Below are 17498 nucleotides of genomic sequence, written 5' to 3'. Positions count from 1 at the left end.
GACCTACATTAATAAATTTCGGATATATATATATATATATATATATATATATATATATATATATATATATATATATATATATATATATATATATATATATATAGGGTTAGGTTATTTTGATTTTACTAAGTATTGTGTGTCAGAATGCACAGATCTGGACCAACGGATGAAATTAATCAATGAACATGATTTGAGAGTGTATGATATTACAATGGGGTAATATGTACCATATAATCACACAACTTTTAGCAAAAGGGTATTTTGGACAATTAACTACATTTATAAAAGGAAATTTTCGAATTTTTAGGGATGATTAATTCTCCTAATTTAAAAAAATCTGAATTTTTTAATTAATTATTTCAATTTTTACCGATTTTATTCTATCAGAATATTTTTTGTTAGAATGATACTCTTTTAGAATTTTATTCTAATAGAATATTATTGAAGAAAAACAAAATTCTTGAATAAGATGTTGAAAAATAACAAACATTCTAATATATTCTTATACATCCGAACTTAAATACAAATTCATACATATTCTTACAGACTAAAAGTCTTATACATTTTAAATATAGTTATAAATATTCTAAAAAGAATATCAACAAAAATGAATAACATTCTTAAAAAATAACAACATTCTGCTAGAATACTCTCGTTCTCCATGTTTTCTTCTTGAATTCTTGAATTCTGAAAGAATATTGCTGTTTTTGGATGTTGAATCCTGAAATTCTGAAAGAATATTGTTGTTTTTCTTCATTCTTTGAGAATGAAGTATCACATATCTTTTTTTCATAAGTTACCTCATCATTCCTGCATCATCCTAACATACATTAAATTCCAATAGAATATCTGAATCATGAATATTTGAAAGAAACACATGTTCCTGCTTACATCACCACAAAAAATACACACCAACTTTTAGCTTTTGTTTTCTTCTTATTATCTACAAAACTCAGAAGTTTTTAGTTTTTTTATATAATTTTACTCAATTCAAATGGTTTAGAAAAACAAAACAACTAAAGCGTGGTTGAAAATTGGAATCGATTCAGATATTCTGTTGGAATTTAATGTATTCATATATTATCTGATCAAATCTCAGATAATAGAATATTGTAACCAATAAAGAAAATAAGATACCTGATTGAATTTTAAATTAACTTTTATTCTGTTTCAACATGTGTTTCCTTTTGATTGACAGTCAATGAATCACCAAAGAAGCAACATCCAGTTTCCTTATTTCTTCTTCTGAGTATCATGTTCCAGTCAAGAACACGGTGTTGTTCTTGACAAATCAATCAAGAAAATAGGGCGTCAAACCTTCATTGCTTCTCCTTCATTTTCCCTGTCAAAACACCAAAGCTCAAACACCCAATCCAAACACCCATGGATTTCTTTCAAAACTCAAACCCATATCCCCTTCATTATATCGATTTTCCAGGAAAACCCAAACACCCCAATGATTTCTATTAAACACCAAATAAAAAAGAGAATTTTTTTACCTGATTGATGATCGACGACCAGTAAACCAGCCAAACACCCCTTGATCGACGAATGATAACACCTCCTGCGGCCAGTCAAAGACCGGAGACCCTTCCCTTACTTCCCGTCGATCCTCGCTGTCAAACCACCCTCATCGGAGATGCTGTTTGTCACCACCCACGTTAATGGCTGCAAATCCTTCCTCCCTCGTTCTTTCTGTAAATCAACAACAACCAAACACCCATAGAATCATCGACCACCACCAGGCACCTCAACATAAGTCAATGATGGAAGCGTGGTTGAAAATTGGAATCGATTGGCATCAAACAAAAATCAAAAACACAAGAAAAATGGAATCGATTGGAATCGATTGCAACTATGGTTAATTGGTCGTCGATGGCAACTAATGAAACATGATGAAACAGAATGCCTACTTACCTCAAAATCGACACCACCAGGCACCCCTTTCTTCTTCCTACTCGATTTCAGCCTCACTTCTCTTCATCCTCTTCTCTTCCGATCGCACAGCCCCTCCCCTCCAGATTTCTCTTTCTCGGCCGATAGCAAAAAGGGAACCAACACAACACGTCCTCACACAATGGACTTGGACGACTAGGGTTAGTTTAGGGCCTTTTATGGTAACTGTTCCATTAATTAAGGAGTTTTCTATCTATATAAGAGAATTATTTTTGGTTTAATAAATGAAGGTGATGTAAAGTTACAAAATTACCCTTATATTATTTATTAATAATTTTATTATTCCTAAATTTCTATTGGTGCATTTATGCACACAATAGTTGCTAAAAACATTTGAACCTAACTCTCTCTCTCTCTCTCTCTCTCTCTCTATATATATATATATATATATATATATATATATATATATATATATATATATATATATATATATATAGAGAGAGAGAGAGAGAGAGAGAGAGAGAGGTAGGTTCCGTTGAGATTAAAAATAAAATAGAGATCTTGAGATTCAACCTCAGTCACATATTCAACATCTGCCGCGCTAACCCTTCGGTGATGTTTTAAAATTTGATTTGAACCGGTCGGTCGAACCGGTTGGACCGAAAACCGGAGAGTGAAGCGGTTCAACTATCACCGGTTTTACGTCTATTTCTAAACCGGAACGAACCAGCCGGTTTTTACAAAAATTTGGTTGAACCGGCTAAATTAAACTGGTTGAACCGATTAAACTGAATAAAAACACATGAAATTGAAATATTTTGCATAATAAATTTTGGTGGTTTTTTCATATCTATTAAGATTTTTCTAAATAAAGGCACATGATAAATGTTATGAAGTTTTTTTGATGTGTTTATATTCATCTAGAACTTTATTTCTTTTTAATGCATGGTGATTGATATAAAACTTATGGTTATGTGTTATTTTAATGTATTTAGATTGATCTACAACTTGTTTTCATGCGTATTTTTAATGTTTGAACTTGTGGACATCAGACTTGATTTATGTATGTATGTGTAGGAAAATACGAAAAAAATGAGAATTATAGAAACATGTTTACTCGGTGGTCGGACTGGTTAAATCGGTTGAACCGGAAACTGGTCACCATATTGGTTCAACTAAAAAAACGGTTTTCAAAACATTTCCCTCCAACGTACAGGCGCGGCAGACCTATTATAATCATAAATGATTATATAGCGTCGTCCGTACCATTTTCCTCCGCCACCATCCCCACCACCACAACCGTCACCACCTCCGACACCAGCCGCCCCCACCACTGTCACCTCTGTCACTTATACCACCACCACCTCTTCTGTCATCACCACATCTTCTGCCACCAACTGTCATAATCATATATGATTACTCAATCTGTGAACAGACATATATGTATAATCATTTATGATTAGACGTACATCGTTGTTGCCGGTACGCTGGAGCGGCAAATGAGAAATATGTGGCTGGGGTTGAATCTCAAGATCTCTATTTCTTTTAATCTCGAGTGAACCGTCCCCTATATATATATATATATATATATATATATATATATATATATATATATATATATATATATATATATATATATATATATATATATATATACTGTAACATCCCGAAATTTCAGAAGTTCAATGAAGGGCCAAAAGTGTAAATAGAAGAAGGGACTCGACGAGTAGGTCCGCTTACTCGCCGAGTCGGAGCGGTAATTGTCGCAGGTTTAAGTGGCCAACTCGCCGAGTCGGCGGCTAGGACTCGACGAGTTGGTGCTGAAGAGAGAAAACTCTAATCTTAGGGTTTGCACCCTATATAAAGAACATTATATCCTTCCCTCGGCCCCCTTGCTACCCTGAGAGTTCCAGCAAACCCTAGTTCGTGTGAAACACCATTGATTGAGGAGAGTGGAGCTTGGAAGAAGATTTTGGTGTAAAAAGCTTGAGGAGATAGAAGCTAGCATCAAGGGGCTTGTGTGGATATGGGATCTACATCTGTTTGGGCACATTTCAGAGGTAAGAAGCCATAACCTTATGCTAATTTCCTTTTTGGTTCATCCTTGGTGGTCGATGAGGAGTTCCATATTTGGATTGAGAGTTATTTCGGGTTTAGAATATAGATCTGAGGTTGCTACCTCAGATCTAGTCTTGAGCTGGTCCAGAATGTCATAAAGTTCAGTCATTGAGTTGTTGGTGAAGCCCTTTTGTCTAAAACCCAAGCCCTAGTGTGTTTTGGGCTTATATCTCCTTGGTTTCACGTAAAGTTTGCAACTTTATGTGAGGGCTAGGCTGTAGAAGAGTGGATCTATGGATTGGAGCCCCTGCATGGCTCGAAAAGCCTCTGAATGGATTGAGAACTGGAGAGACTCGGCGAGTCACATGGGTGTACTCGACGAGTTGTATGAAGATTGCCTTGGACTCGACGAGTTGAAGAACAACTCGGCGAGTCTGTTGAAGATTGCCTTGGACTCGGCGAGTCTGTTCTTGGACTCGGCGAGTCTGGTCGCAGAACCCAATCTCTTTTGGTTAAAGCTTTGGTTTAGTGAGTCGGTTGGCGACTCAGTGAGTTGGACAGGATGGGATTCCGAGATCGTTGAACTCGACGAGTCTTGGGGCGACTCGGCGAGTAGAGTCGTGTTATAGGAGTTTTCTGAGTATGAGAACTCGACGAGTCGACGGGTTGACTCGGCGAGTAGAGTCAACCAGGAAGGTTGACTTTGACTGAGGACTTTGACTTTGACCAAGAGTTGACCAGTTTGACTTCCAAGGGTATTTTGGTAATTTTGGTATTGGTTCCTTGGTAGTGTGTTGTGGTGAAGTTCGTGTCGGTGGTCGGAGCAGCTTGGTCGTATCTCTTCAGTCGGCAATTGCAGGTGAGTTATCCTCACTATATTGACAGGGTCTACGGCACCAAGGCCGGCCCTTTATCGGATGGAAATCCGGGTTTTGTTGTTATGTTGTTGCTTTGCTAGATTTGCATCCTGGTATTTAGGGTGGTGTTATGTTAGTGACCTGGTTAAGGTCGATACCCGATATATAGGGTAATGTTATGCTAGTGATCGGATAGGTCGGAATCCTGGTTAGGATGTTGATATGCTATGTGATCTGTTAGATTGGTTGTCTGGTTAAGGATTTGTTATGTGATTAATTGTTTTATGTGCACATGGTTGTTTGACTGAAGTTGGGTTGAGGCGGGTCCTGCTTTGTGCTGTAGGCCAACATACCCAGGGCGGACCGAATAGACCGAAGGCCCAGCGAGCGGTCCGGATAGGCTGAAGGCCCCAAGAGGGCAGACCAGACGTGCCGAGGCTCGGAGAGTGGACCAGGCCGACTGAAGGCCCGGTGCGGGCGGACCAGTCATATTGTAGACTCAGAGGGTGGACCAGGTGGATTGAAGGCCCGGTGCGGGCAAACCAATCACACTGTAGACTCGATGTACATGGCTAGACTCGGAAGGTGGACCAGGTGACTGAAGGCCCAGTGCGGGCGGACCAGTCACACAGTAGACCCGATGTGCTTGGCTGTTCTGTATTGTGATATGATATGAGTATGGTTATGTGGTTGGTATTTTGGGGGTAACTCACTAAGCTTTCGGGCTTACAGTTGTAGTGTTATGTTTCAGGTACTTCAGGAGATCGTGGCAAGGCGAAGGCGTGATCGTACCGCTCCTCATGTTTTATGATTTTGTGATATGGTTCTGGGGATACTCTGATGTTTAAATTATTTTGAAAACAAGATGTATGAACTTAATGGTTTTGAAATGAAATAAAATGTTTTAAATTGGCTTGAATTTTATAGGTGTTACATATACTATCTTATAAAAGAAATCTTACTATTTATAAAAATAAATTCAATATAATAATAATATTTTTTTAAGACGTTCAAGTACTTAAGCTTAGTGTACAACAAATCATTAATATAATAATATTATAATATAAATCTTACAAATAATAATGCCATAGGTACAAATATTTGATCCACCAACAATATAATATTTTTGAATTAGTATCCCTTACTTTCAGGGATTGAATTGAAACTCCTCATATTTTCAGCAATTGAATCGGCATTTTCAACGATCAAATCAGTCAAAAACACATCAAAAACACATAAGATACACGTTATATAAATGCATCTCCTCTCCCAGCCAATTAAAACCCTAAAAACGTTGAATCCCCGCCCACTGAGATCTTGGTTCTATGTAATCATCGTCCTCTATCTATAAACTCCATCTCTTTGTTTTTTTGTTACAACTTCATCCAGTGTAACCAACCCTAGATCACGTATCTCACCACCAAACACCAGCGAATTCTCTCTTCCTTCACCTTCATCTCTCTAAAAAACCCAAAACCACGACACCACCTGACATGGTCAACGTCCTCACCGTCGTCACCTCTCCTTTCACTCACTTGATCAACATACCAGGTTTGTTTTCTGATTTCACAAATTTTAGTTTTTGACATTTTATTTTCCCAAGTTTGATTTTGATTTCTTCGATATGGTTCTTTTTCTCATCCATGCATTATATTTGTCCCTGAAACTGAAATGTGACTATTTTACCCTGTGATATTATGGTTCGAAATTAACCCTCTTTTTAACTATGTTTGTGCATTCAACAGATGATCGTCATCCTTGAAATTGAAATCGGTGGATTGAATATCATGTTATCTCTCCCACCCAGAGAAGGAGGAGATAGGTGGATGACCTACTTCCCATTGCTCCATAAGTCCTCCTGTTACACGACGCCATCTTCACATCCCCTCTTCGTGAACCCTAAAAGTTTGAAAGAATGCTCTGTCTTTTAGGGTTGTAGCGAGAATTAAATGGAAAAAATGACTTTTTTTTTTCATCTGATTACACACAAATTGGCAAAATCGATTTCTTATTTCTGCCAGTTTGTTAACTTTGTTCCTTATAGTAGATTGCTAACTTTGTAATTGTTAGATTTCGATTTTGAGATACAGCTGGAGAAAGAACTACTACACCCAATTGCTTGTTGTGAGGTGAGTACCACTAAGTTCAAGAATTACTCATATATCTAGCATGTAAACTGTGTAATTGGTGACCCAATCATACAAGATTTAAGCTTATTACTTTTAGATTGCTAAATCTGATTCTTTTTGTTAGGTTCAAGCCCGAAAAATGTGCTAAATATTAGAAAATTAATTATGTTAACAAAGTTCACGGGATGCTCAGGAGGAATCAAGGATTCTAACTACGGTTGCTGCTATAACAGGTAGTTCTTAATTCCTTTCTCTTATTTTGGATATTTTTTAAAAGTTTTTAAATTGACAAAATATTACTAATTTGGTGAATATTTATTAGATTATGAAAAAACTCAGGTACCATTGTTTGATTTTATGTATGATTTCAAACTATTTGTGACGTGAATGCTTATTAACATACAAAGTGGCTAAACTGTAAGGGATTATTTTGTCATGATGTTATGGTTTGCATTGTAGGTCACCTGATCCCGAGGGTAAACTTCTTGAAGAAACATTGGATATTTGGATGCAATTAGACAAAGGACAATTGCTTCTTTTTTTGTTGATGTTTATCTAACATGCCCAAAGGTAACCATTACATTACCTACATTAACATATCTTGATTTCTATATGAAAGCATGTATGTTCTGTGAACTCACCTCCTATTCTCACTTATATATTCTCTTTGGTAGCCTAATCTCACTGACTTTTAAATATACTTGTACATCAATATTATTTATGTTTGTTGTTCATGTAGATTGGATTTGATCTTCTTTTCTTTGGGAAAATTTATACCAATACAGAGCTAACAGAAATTTGGATTTGATTTTCTTAGATAATCTTGATACTTGCCTTTAACTCGGAACACATAAGGCTATAAAAGTAATGATGGAACCAAACAAACAAATTACCTTCAGTTTGAGTCCATGCATCAAGTGGTGCAATTTTATTTCTCCCTTTTTAGTTTGATTTATTTTACCTTTAAAAATATTACCCAACTATCGCAATTCTTTCAGTTTTGAATCTTATTAGATTATTTATGTTCTTATAGCCTGGTGAATCATCCCGAATTAACTCAAGAAAAAACTTCTTGACAAAAGTTATAGCCAAATAGGGTTTGTGAATAAAAAGAAAGAGAAATATATATTTCTATTGTCATAGGATAACCTTTTGTTCATTTGAATTATTGTTGTCTTATGTATTTTTTAAAAGCATAAAATAGTTATAGATTTAAGATATTATGACATCAAATAGTTGCAGGGAAGATGCAAATGTAAAATAGGAGACAAATTAAAGCTTCAATAATTTTAAAGGCATAAAACCATTCGGGCATATTATGTGGTGTGAATGATGTGAAACAAAGTATTCGTGAAGCCAGACACTCGGCTACAACTCGGTGATCACCCAATTGCAGCAAATAGATACACTAAGCATACCGCTACTCTTTTGGATAAAACGTATCAATATTTGTATGACTCTTTCTTTATGATTTTTAAGCTCTAATAAATTATTTGGGTTCTAAGTTTATTTATTTTCCTTTGATTTAGAAGATGTATGTTTGTGAGCCGACTAATTAGGATAAGATAAACACACATCTTTATCCAAAACACATTCCATATTTTCTCATATTCCTTCTTTGTGACAGCAAAAACAACCATATTCCATTGTTTGTTCATTTATAGAATTTTCAAAAAGCAATATGCAGCGCGTTGTTGCTCCGTTGTTTATGCAATAGTTTTACGAAAACACACAATGTGTTCATGTTCCAGTTTGGAGTTGGTGGTAAAATAGAATTTTGTTTCCTTTTTCCTTGTAATGTTTAGTAACATATGTAAAGGTTTGTGGCACTTATCCAATTTCATATAATTTATTTAAACACTCCATATATATTGTATAGTTCACTTTCAAACGTCGTTTCTTATCATTGTAACTTTTTTTTTTCAATTTTAAAACGTATATTAATATAATTATTTTTCTAATTTTTCTGCATGAATTGATTTGTATATACCGATGTGTATTGATTTATTTATACCTTAAGGTAGTCATAGTATTTTGATGAAGAAAAGGTTGTTAAAAACTTAATTTAAATATTCTTATAAGTACTTAAAAAAAGTTATCGTGAACAAAATCTAATAAATAGGAACTAAACATTCTATAAGTGATATTGGATAATTTCTAAATCAATCCAAAAGCAAACCAAACACACACAACAAATGTAAACTGATTAATATATTAAAACACACATACAACAAATGCAAAATCAATAAATATATTAAAAACACGTCAATCGAAAAGCAAACCCACCACTAAATGTTTTTTGTTTGTCACATGTGTTTTTTTGAAGGACAAAAGAGATTATTGTTAAAAGAGTTGTAGAAAGAATCTAGCCAAAAGCTACAAAATCAACAAAGAGATAGAATAGCGTGTTAAAACCAACCTACCCAATTAATATAAGTAACATTGTTATTAAAAATATTCACCATATGTTTTTTGGAATGTGAAATGTCTCTGAAAGATAGCTATTCACCGATGACACTTTTCCTAGTATCATACCAGATGAAAATGTAGTTGTATATTATCTATTTTTGGTATAACGAATCCAATGTAAGAAAATACATACCGAACAAACACAAAAACAATCAATAGACTTAGAACACATGTCCACTAAAACACAAAACTTAAAAAATTTACATATTTGATTGACCAATGCAGTAAGTGTTTTTTTGGAATATGTTTCCTAATAACAAACTAATCTTTTGCCGCCGCTTTGCGCGGGCCAACTGCTAGTGTATATATATATATATATATATATATATATATATATAATCAACGCTTTTGATTACATCTACCGATATGAAAAACGGAGTGACATTAATGTAATCAAAATTTTAGCTACCAATATTTGGTATATATTGTACCAATTTGTTCAGCTATCAACAATAACAAGTATGGTTGGTACAAGTTGATAATGATATATACCAATTTTATTTTAATTTGTCTATTATAAGATTTAAGGACCAACAAAAAAACGGGGTAAATTTGACGTTTAATATAGAAATTATTTACTTAATTCTTTTAATTAGTAGAGAATTCTAATGAACTTTTAATATTTTTAATTTTCGTGTGGTGATAACTATTGACCAATGTAACTAAATTTCTTATATCATTCTTTTGAAATTCTGCACAAATGAAACTTTCATAAACAAAACTTGAGTATTAAGAAGCTAAGATTAAAAGTTATTGAAAAGTTTAAAATTGAGGTGAGTGAAAGGAAATATAGGAGGGCTATAAAACATGCATTGACCCTCATTGAGGGGACACCAGTGGAACATTATGCAAAACTTTTGTCGTGTGATAAAAAAAAATGAGTATTGTGTAATTGGATGTCTTTGCCTATGTCATGTGGTAACAATTATTTTTGTAAATTTTATATATGTTTTGATGGGGTTGAAAAAGGGAAGAGGAATAGTGTAGAAAGGGTTATTGGGGTATATGGTTGTTTCTTGAAAGGCATTGTCACCAGGGAATTACTTTGTGTTATTTGAAGGATATCAATAGTAAAATTTTCCTTATTGCATTGAATGTGGTGTTTATTAAATACAAAGGAAACTGGAAGTTGTATTTAGATTTACTTTAGATGAACTATAACTCCAAACTTGAGGTGGTTTGACATCAATTTCAAACCAATACAAGGTACGTTAGTGAATTAAATTACTTATATTGTGTTGATTATTTTCTTGGAATGATTATATCATTTACTTGTCGACTTAAATTGCACGAACTGTTGGAGGATGTGAAGGATTTATTACCACATGTTGAGCAACGGCAATATGCAAAACATATAGTCTCCAATGTCAAGAAAATATTTAGTGATGCCCACTTCCAAAACCTTTTAATGAAAACTTGTCATTCAAACAATAAAGTCGATTTTAAGACAACTAATGAGCTAATTTCAGTTGTTAGACCATATTTCTTATGTGTATTTGATAAAGAGTGACTCAAAAACATGTTCAATAGTTTTTCCCAGACAAGTAAATGTTGTGCATCAGTAGAAAATAGGAATTTGAGAGCTTCAACTCTCTTATTAAATATGCTAGGAAAAATTCAATCATAACCTTTTTGGAGGAAATAAGGATTTATGTGATGGATAGAATTTGTTAGATAAATAGTAAGGGTTGGCCTTGGGATAACCAAATTTGTCTAAAAATTAGGACCTTACCGAATGAGTTGAAAAAAGAGAAAAATGTATTGACATGTATTTCTAGTGGCTTAAATCAGTTTGAGACCATATGTATTGGGAAAGTAGTATAAATGGATCTTGAGAGGAAAATCATGTAGTTGCAGATTATGGTATCTTAATGGATATGGATATGTACATTCAGTTGCTATGGTTTGTTATAAAAACAAAGATGTGGAATATTATGCCAACCATATGTTTAGAGCTAAAATGTAGATGAAATATTACAAGTACATAATTATTTCTATACATGGGAGCTCCATGTCGTCATAAACCTCATATATCCAACTTTTATCTCCAAAAAAATACAAGGATGTTTGGGGTTGCTACTAGCCTACTATTAATAGGAAAAATGATGCATTAGAAAGGGTTGGGACATATAAAATGTCAAAGGAAGGGAAGTAAACAATGTAATGTGTATTTAAGGAGCATGATCAACAAGAAAGTGGAACCAAGTGCATGATCAACAGGAAGTAAGAAACAAGTTAATAGACCAAAGGTATGTAATTGTATTATCGTATCCTTACTATTTATAGTTGGTAAGATTAATTGGAGAAGTGCATGTATAAGTGCATGACCAACAACAAGTAAATATGGATCATCAAGCATGACCACCTACCAAACAACAAGTAAATATGAAACATCAGGCGGGTACAAAAATGGTACCACCTACTAAACTGCCAAGTGTCTTAAAGAGGATAAGGAAGTCTGAAAGAATTGTTACGAAGAAGTTGAGTAAGCAAGTTTCTTGGTGAAAATGGAGAAGGGAGCACAAGTAGAAAATCAATTAATTTAGAGTAAACTTTAAGGGTGTTTTGCATTTTGTAAAATTTAATGTAGTTGTAATGTACTTGCATGGCTATGGTTCTTATTGTTTTCCAATATGGAGACAACATGGGGACATTTGTTTTGGAAATAGTATGTATGGTACCTTTTGTTTGGAAAAAAAAATATGAGTTATATATTGTTTTCTAATGAACTGTGAAATGTCTTTTTTTATGTATGTGGACCATAATATGTTTTTTACTTGTATATTTATGCATGTGGATGGGAATTTGTTTTGTACTAGTATATTTATACATGTGGATAAAAAAATATTTTAGTTATTATGCGATGAAAAATAATATAATACTACAAAATAGGGAGTCTTCAACCGATCCCTACAAATTATAAAGTTTGTTTATACAAACACACAACTTTTAGAACCTAAAGTCATGGATTGTTTACAATAAAAAAATCCACTTTCCTTGTCATCCTAAGTTTTATATCCCAAAACAGTTATGACCCCACAACAAACTATACAACCAACATAACTGACCATGCATTGAACCTAAACAACTTTGAAGAAGACACAAACAACTAAGACACAAATAATTTCATACAATAGTTGTAATTTCATTTGCTTTTTCAGTTGCACTACTTCTACCTTCAGCTCCATTATATGTTGGTTTGACATTTCCTACTCTACAAGCCTTAATTTATTATGTTTAAAATATTTCTTTAGTATATGAGCCAATTCAATTAGTTGATCCCTAGTGTGGAGTTGGTTTTTCAAATTTCATGTAGTGTTTGTGTAGTGTTGATTGAGTGGAGGGTCAATCTGTTTGAAGAATTATAGTTTTTTTATTGATAATTGAAAGTTTAAGAAATATCAAAATTGAGTTTTCTTCTAACGATTTTATGGTGTTATGTTGTAACCCATTTTAAAAATGGAAGCAAACAATAAGAACTTAAGTCGATTTACTTTCTCAAAGTTTACCAATGAACTCACACAGTTGAGGAATCGTTGAGTACCATAGTGTGATGTCACACCCCCAAACCAGAATGGCGGAAACATTCGGGGGCGGATGACTTCACGTAGTATCATAACAGTTGAATATTTGTAAAGAAAGTACACACAACCATCATATATATAATATAAAAGTTACATTGTTGCTTACAATACATGTCCCAAAATAATTACAATATGATGATTCAATAAGTTTTAAGATTGACGTCTTAGCGTCTCTTCTCCAAAAGCTGATGTTTTATCTGTATTACTGGATCCCTGAGAATACAAGCAGTTTTGAAAGAGTATCAGCATAAAGCTGGTGAGTTCATAAGCATTTAGTTTTGGTGGAAAATGTTCTTTGATCCTTTTGAAAAGTGTTCCTCAAGAAAATCCCATATTTTCTTAATAAAAGCATGTTTGAAACCCAGTCATTCGATTAGTTCAATGTTAAACCATCCGTTTATGAAAATACCGTGTTATTCTGGGAAAATCCTATATTTTCTCTAAAAGTAGGTTGTTAGTTATCCGTTCTAAAATGAAGTATACAAGTATCTACCATACTTAAATCGTTAACATAGTTTTCTTTGAAAAACCCTGGTTACGCCCAGTGAGGTATATTAGCCTTATTACATAAATAAAACTAATAAAAATATGGTGAACTAAATCCTGAAGGTATTATTAATATCCTCTAGTAATTAATTGGTTATTACTCTGAGGTTAGTTCACTTGATCCATTATTACGTAAGTAAATAGTTGTTATCTACGTTGTGAGTTTTATAACCATACATTAACTTGATATGACACGTATCGGGGCCAGTATCCTTTATGACTTTGTCACCCGTAGACCTGCCGGTCCCACTGTAGCTAGCAGCGAGGTGCAGGATAGTCAGTCCCGTATAGATCTATACACAACAGTCACGCTCTCCCTACAAGAGATTCTGGTCATATGTGCTAGTCCTACACTCTGTTTCGGTGGTGAGTGTTTCAAGGACGTGTCTCCAACTAGACTAACAAATTTACAAGTAATAACACTGAAAATCCTTTTTATGATTTGCATGAATCCTTTATAAAATAATACATTTTACTACATGATTCACAAGTTCGTTACACTAGTTTTGAAAACTGTTTCTACGAGTTGATTTCTAAATCGTTTGGTAAAAACTGTAATCCATGTTAAAAACATACTGAAAATATAATTATCTTAAACAAAATAATATATTTTGAGCACAAGTTTCCTTGTACTTTTGCTTGTATTCCCCCCCCCCCCTGAAAACATGAAAAACTCGGAAAAACGTAGGGGTATGAACTCACCTGGTTGAAGAGTCGGGTTGAAAAAGATAAGGCAATAATCGAGCAGAACTTCGACCGGAGGAAGCGGATTTCTCGGGATTCTCGGGAATCTCGAGAGCGTAAATCTTCCTTCGGGACTTGGATATGAAAACCGGGACTTCGGGATATTTCTTGCACGCAAAACGAGGTAAAAACGCAAGAGAACGAGAGAAAATGAGCAAAGAAACCCGGAACTCTCGCATCCCTTTTATAGGGGCTGGAACCCTCGCGTACGGGGGCCGTACCAGCGAGGTTACGCGGCGCGTCATGGCTTACCGCATCCTCGGACGAAGCATTAGAGCGACGTGGACGAACCGAGGCCTAGCATCCGAGTACGCTGGGCGTAAATCGTCTTGGTTTGTGTGCCTCAAACTTGTAAAATCCGTAACTTTCGCATACGAGCTCCGTTTTTGACGTTCTTTACATGCACGCGTAGGTGAGAATGTACTCTACAACTTTCATTTAGACTCCGTCGGCTAGTTTTGACTTTATTTTTAATTATTTATTTTTAACAGGCCGGGACACGAAAAGTCCGTTAAAAATCCATAACTTCTTCATCCGACGACCGTTTTCGTCTGTCTTTTCACCGTTGTACTACTATTCACGAGACCTTCGATTCTCGTTTAGGTTGCGTTGGCTAAAAATCGCTCGATCTCTATTTCGGGTTTTTAGCTGTCTACCGCTATATCCGAAACTTCGAAAAATCATAACTTCCTCATACGAAGTCAGATTTGGGCGTTCTTTTTATGCATGCTCACGGTTTAACGTAATCTACGACTTTCGTTTAGATACCTAAGGCTAAAAAGTATTTTATTGAAGTTTCACTTTTTACGCTTAACAGTGTTTTACCGGTTTTGACGCGGATCTTTGATTGGTCATAACTTCTTCGTTATGACTCAGATTTGAGTGTTCTTTATATTTTTGGAAACCTTGACACGATATCTATCATTTTATGCATCCCAATTTAGATTTTAGACCACTTCATTTTTTGACGCTAACTTCTATTGATTCCAAAAATAGATTATAATACTTGACTTTAGGTCATTATATTGACTTTAAATATCGGGTTGTCACATGTGAGCTGGGAGCAACTCTGAAAAAGAGATGCATATTTAAATAAATAATGAACTTTCAACAACGTTAACAACACTATGAAAAAGGTAAACTATGGTTTCCCACTAATTTTATCATATGTGAAATCCAACTCCTTCTAAGCTCCTTTCTTGGTTCGTTCTAAGCGCTTGGATCCTACCATATGCCCCTCTAGGCTTAGCTATCGCTAATGAATGGTATATACATCTATGTAGTGTTCGGCCTTTTAGAAGCTTCGCCAGAAGAAACTAGTCGCTTTCCGAATGTCAGACATCATACGCCTCATAGACCTTTATCAAGGTGGACAGCGCTGCTAGACCTTTATCAAGGTGGAGAGCGCTGCTTTCCGAATGTCAGACATCTATGTAGTGTTCGGCCTTTTAGAAGCTTCGCCAGAAGAAACTAGTCGCTTCCAGCGGACCTTCAAAATGGGTATGCGACTTTGTTTTGTTCTTTTAAATTTTCCTACCATGATTTCTATTGGTTCTTCCACGAAGTGAAGACTCTTGTTGATTTCTACTTCATCCAGAGGGATGAAGAGGGTCTCATCGGATAAGCACTTCTTTAGGTTCGACACGTGAGAGGTAGGGTGTATGTTATTGAGCTCCTGTGGTAATTGAAGTTTGTATGCTACCGGGCCAATCCTGGAAAGGATCTCGAATGGTCTGATATACCTTGGATTTGGACAATATTCTCGGTCGTTTCTCTTTATGATTTCTGGGCCTGTGAGGGTTCTGTTAGGTACTTGTCCTCTAGCTAGTTGCGTGTTACCCACTTCAGCCCAGCACAAAGGTGATCTGCACTTGCGGCCATAGAGGGCTTCGAATGGAGCAACTTTGATGCTAGTGTGGTAGCTAATGTTGTACGAGAACTCGACCAATGGTAAATGGGTATCCCATGCCTTACCAAGATCGATCACACAAACCCTTAGCATATTTTTCCAAGGTTTAAATGGTCCTCTCACTCTGTCCGTCGGTTTGTGGGTGGTAGGCGGTACTCTTGTCTAGTCTCGTTCCTAGAGATTTTTGTAGTGACTGCCAGAACCTCGAGGTGAATCTACTATCTCGGTCCGAGATAATGGATATTGGTACACCATGCAGTCGCACAATCCCCCTGATGTAGGTTCTAGTCCGTTTCTCCAGCCTGTCTGTTTCCTTTGTTGGTAGGAAGCATGCGGATTTGGATAACCTGTCGACGATCACCCAAAATGGCATCAAGTCCATCTATTGCCTTGGTAACTTGATTTTTAAGCCCATTGCAATCTGCTACCACTCCCACTCAGGTATCTCCGGTTGTTATAGTAAGCATGCGGGCTTTTGCTCTGTAGTTCATGATAAGACTCATCCTTGGCTCATCCATCCTCACCTCGTGTATACGAGTTGTATATAATTTAAATCAACAAAACCTTCGGTTGGGTGGCTCTGCCCCAAGTCCACAACCAGACAAGGAACATGAAATAGGGCGGAATCACACATCCTACATCTTGTTGAGTCTAAATTATATGCCACTCTTTCATATACAACTAGCAGCGATAGATTAACCTAATGAGTTCTTGTACTCTATTCTTGAACTTGACCTGCAGTGCAAGTGGTCTTACTTGGAGATCTCTTGGGTATGCTACGGGTGGTTACTGACTTTTGAGACTTCTTTGGTGCTTTTTGTTTCAAGCTTTCTATCTATTGAGCAGGCTAGAAGGTGTGGTACCCCTCGCATGGGTACTTCTGAAGTTTTGAAGTCATAGGTGATATAAGGGTTTGTTTTCTGGATTGGAAGAATTTCAGCTGATCAAGGAAAGAGTTATTTTACACGGCTTAAAAATAACTGCAGGGTAAGGATCAAGCCAAACCATGTCGGATGAGGATGTCGGAACTTCTCAACGAAGTAGATATTAAGTTATTCTGGAAAAGATGATTACTAGGATAATGAACAATTCTACGCACATAAGTTTTCAGCGTCTTCAGTTTTATTATGTTATTTTGCTACGAATCCCCTTTTTAATTCAAAATTGGCGGATACTACTAATACGAGGGTTCTGATAATTTGAAACTATGAACTTTCATGGAATGATCCCTACTAGGTCTCTCTATCATTGCTTGGTGTACACAAGTCATGTATAATTAAGATTGGTAAGACAGTTGACTGAGCAA

General features: G+C 35.5%; 1 long non-coding RNA gene across 3 annotated transcripts; it reads left to right on the top strand.

Annotated features, from left to right (window-relative positions):
- The first annotated feature begins 5994 nt into the window (after positions 1-5994).
- Positions 5995-8449, top strand: LOC145123874 (uncharacterized). Of its 3 annotated transcripts, none has more exons than XR_013715383.1 (5): positions 5995-6362; positions 6557-6940; positions 7065-7173; positions 7400-7510; positions 8183-8449. It is a non-coding gene; the product is annotated as an uncharacterized LOC145123874 (long non-coding RNA). The 3 variants fall into 3 exon arrangements; XR_013715382.1 differs by having other exon boundaries at positions 8177-8449; XR_013715381.1 differs by having other exon boundaries at positions 7400-8449.
- The last annotated feature ends 9049 nt before the right edge of the window (positions 8450-17498 follow it).

This window comes from Lactuca virosa, chromosome 7 (assembly GCF_052849685.1).
Source record: "Lactuca virosa cultivar CGN04683 chromosome 7, Lactuca_virosa_CGN04683_v6, whole genome shotgun sequence".
Taxonomy (NCBI): domain Eukaryota; kingdom Viridiplantae; phylum Streptophyta; class Magnoliopsida; order Asterales; family Asteraceae; genus Lactuca; species Lactuca virosa.
The sequence above is the reverse complement of the archived record's forward strand: the minus strand, read 5'-3'. Positions and strand labels throughout refer to the sequence as shown.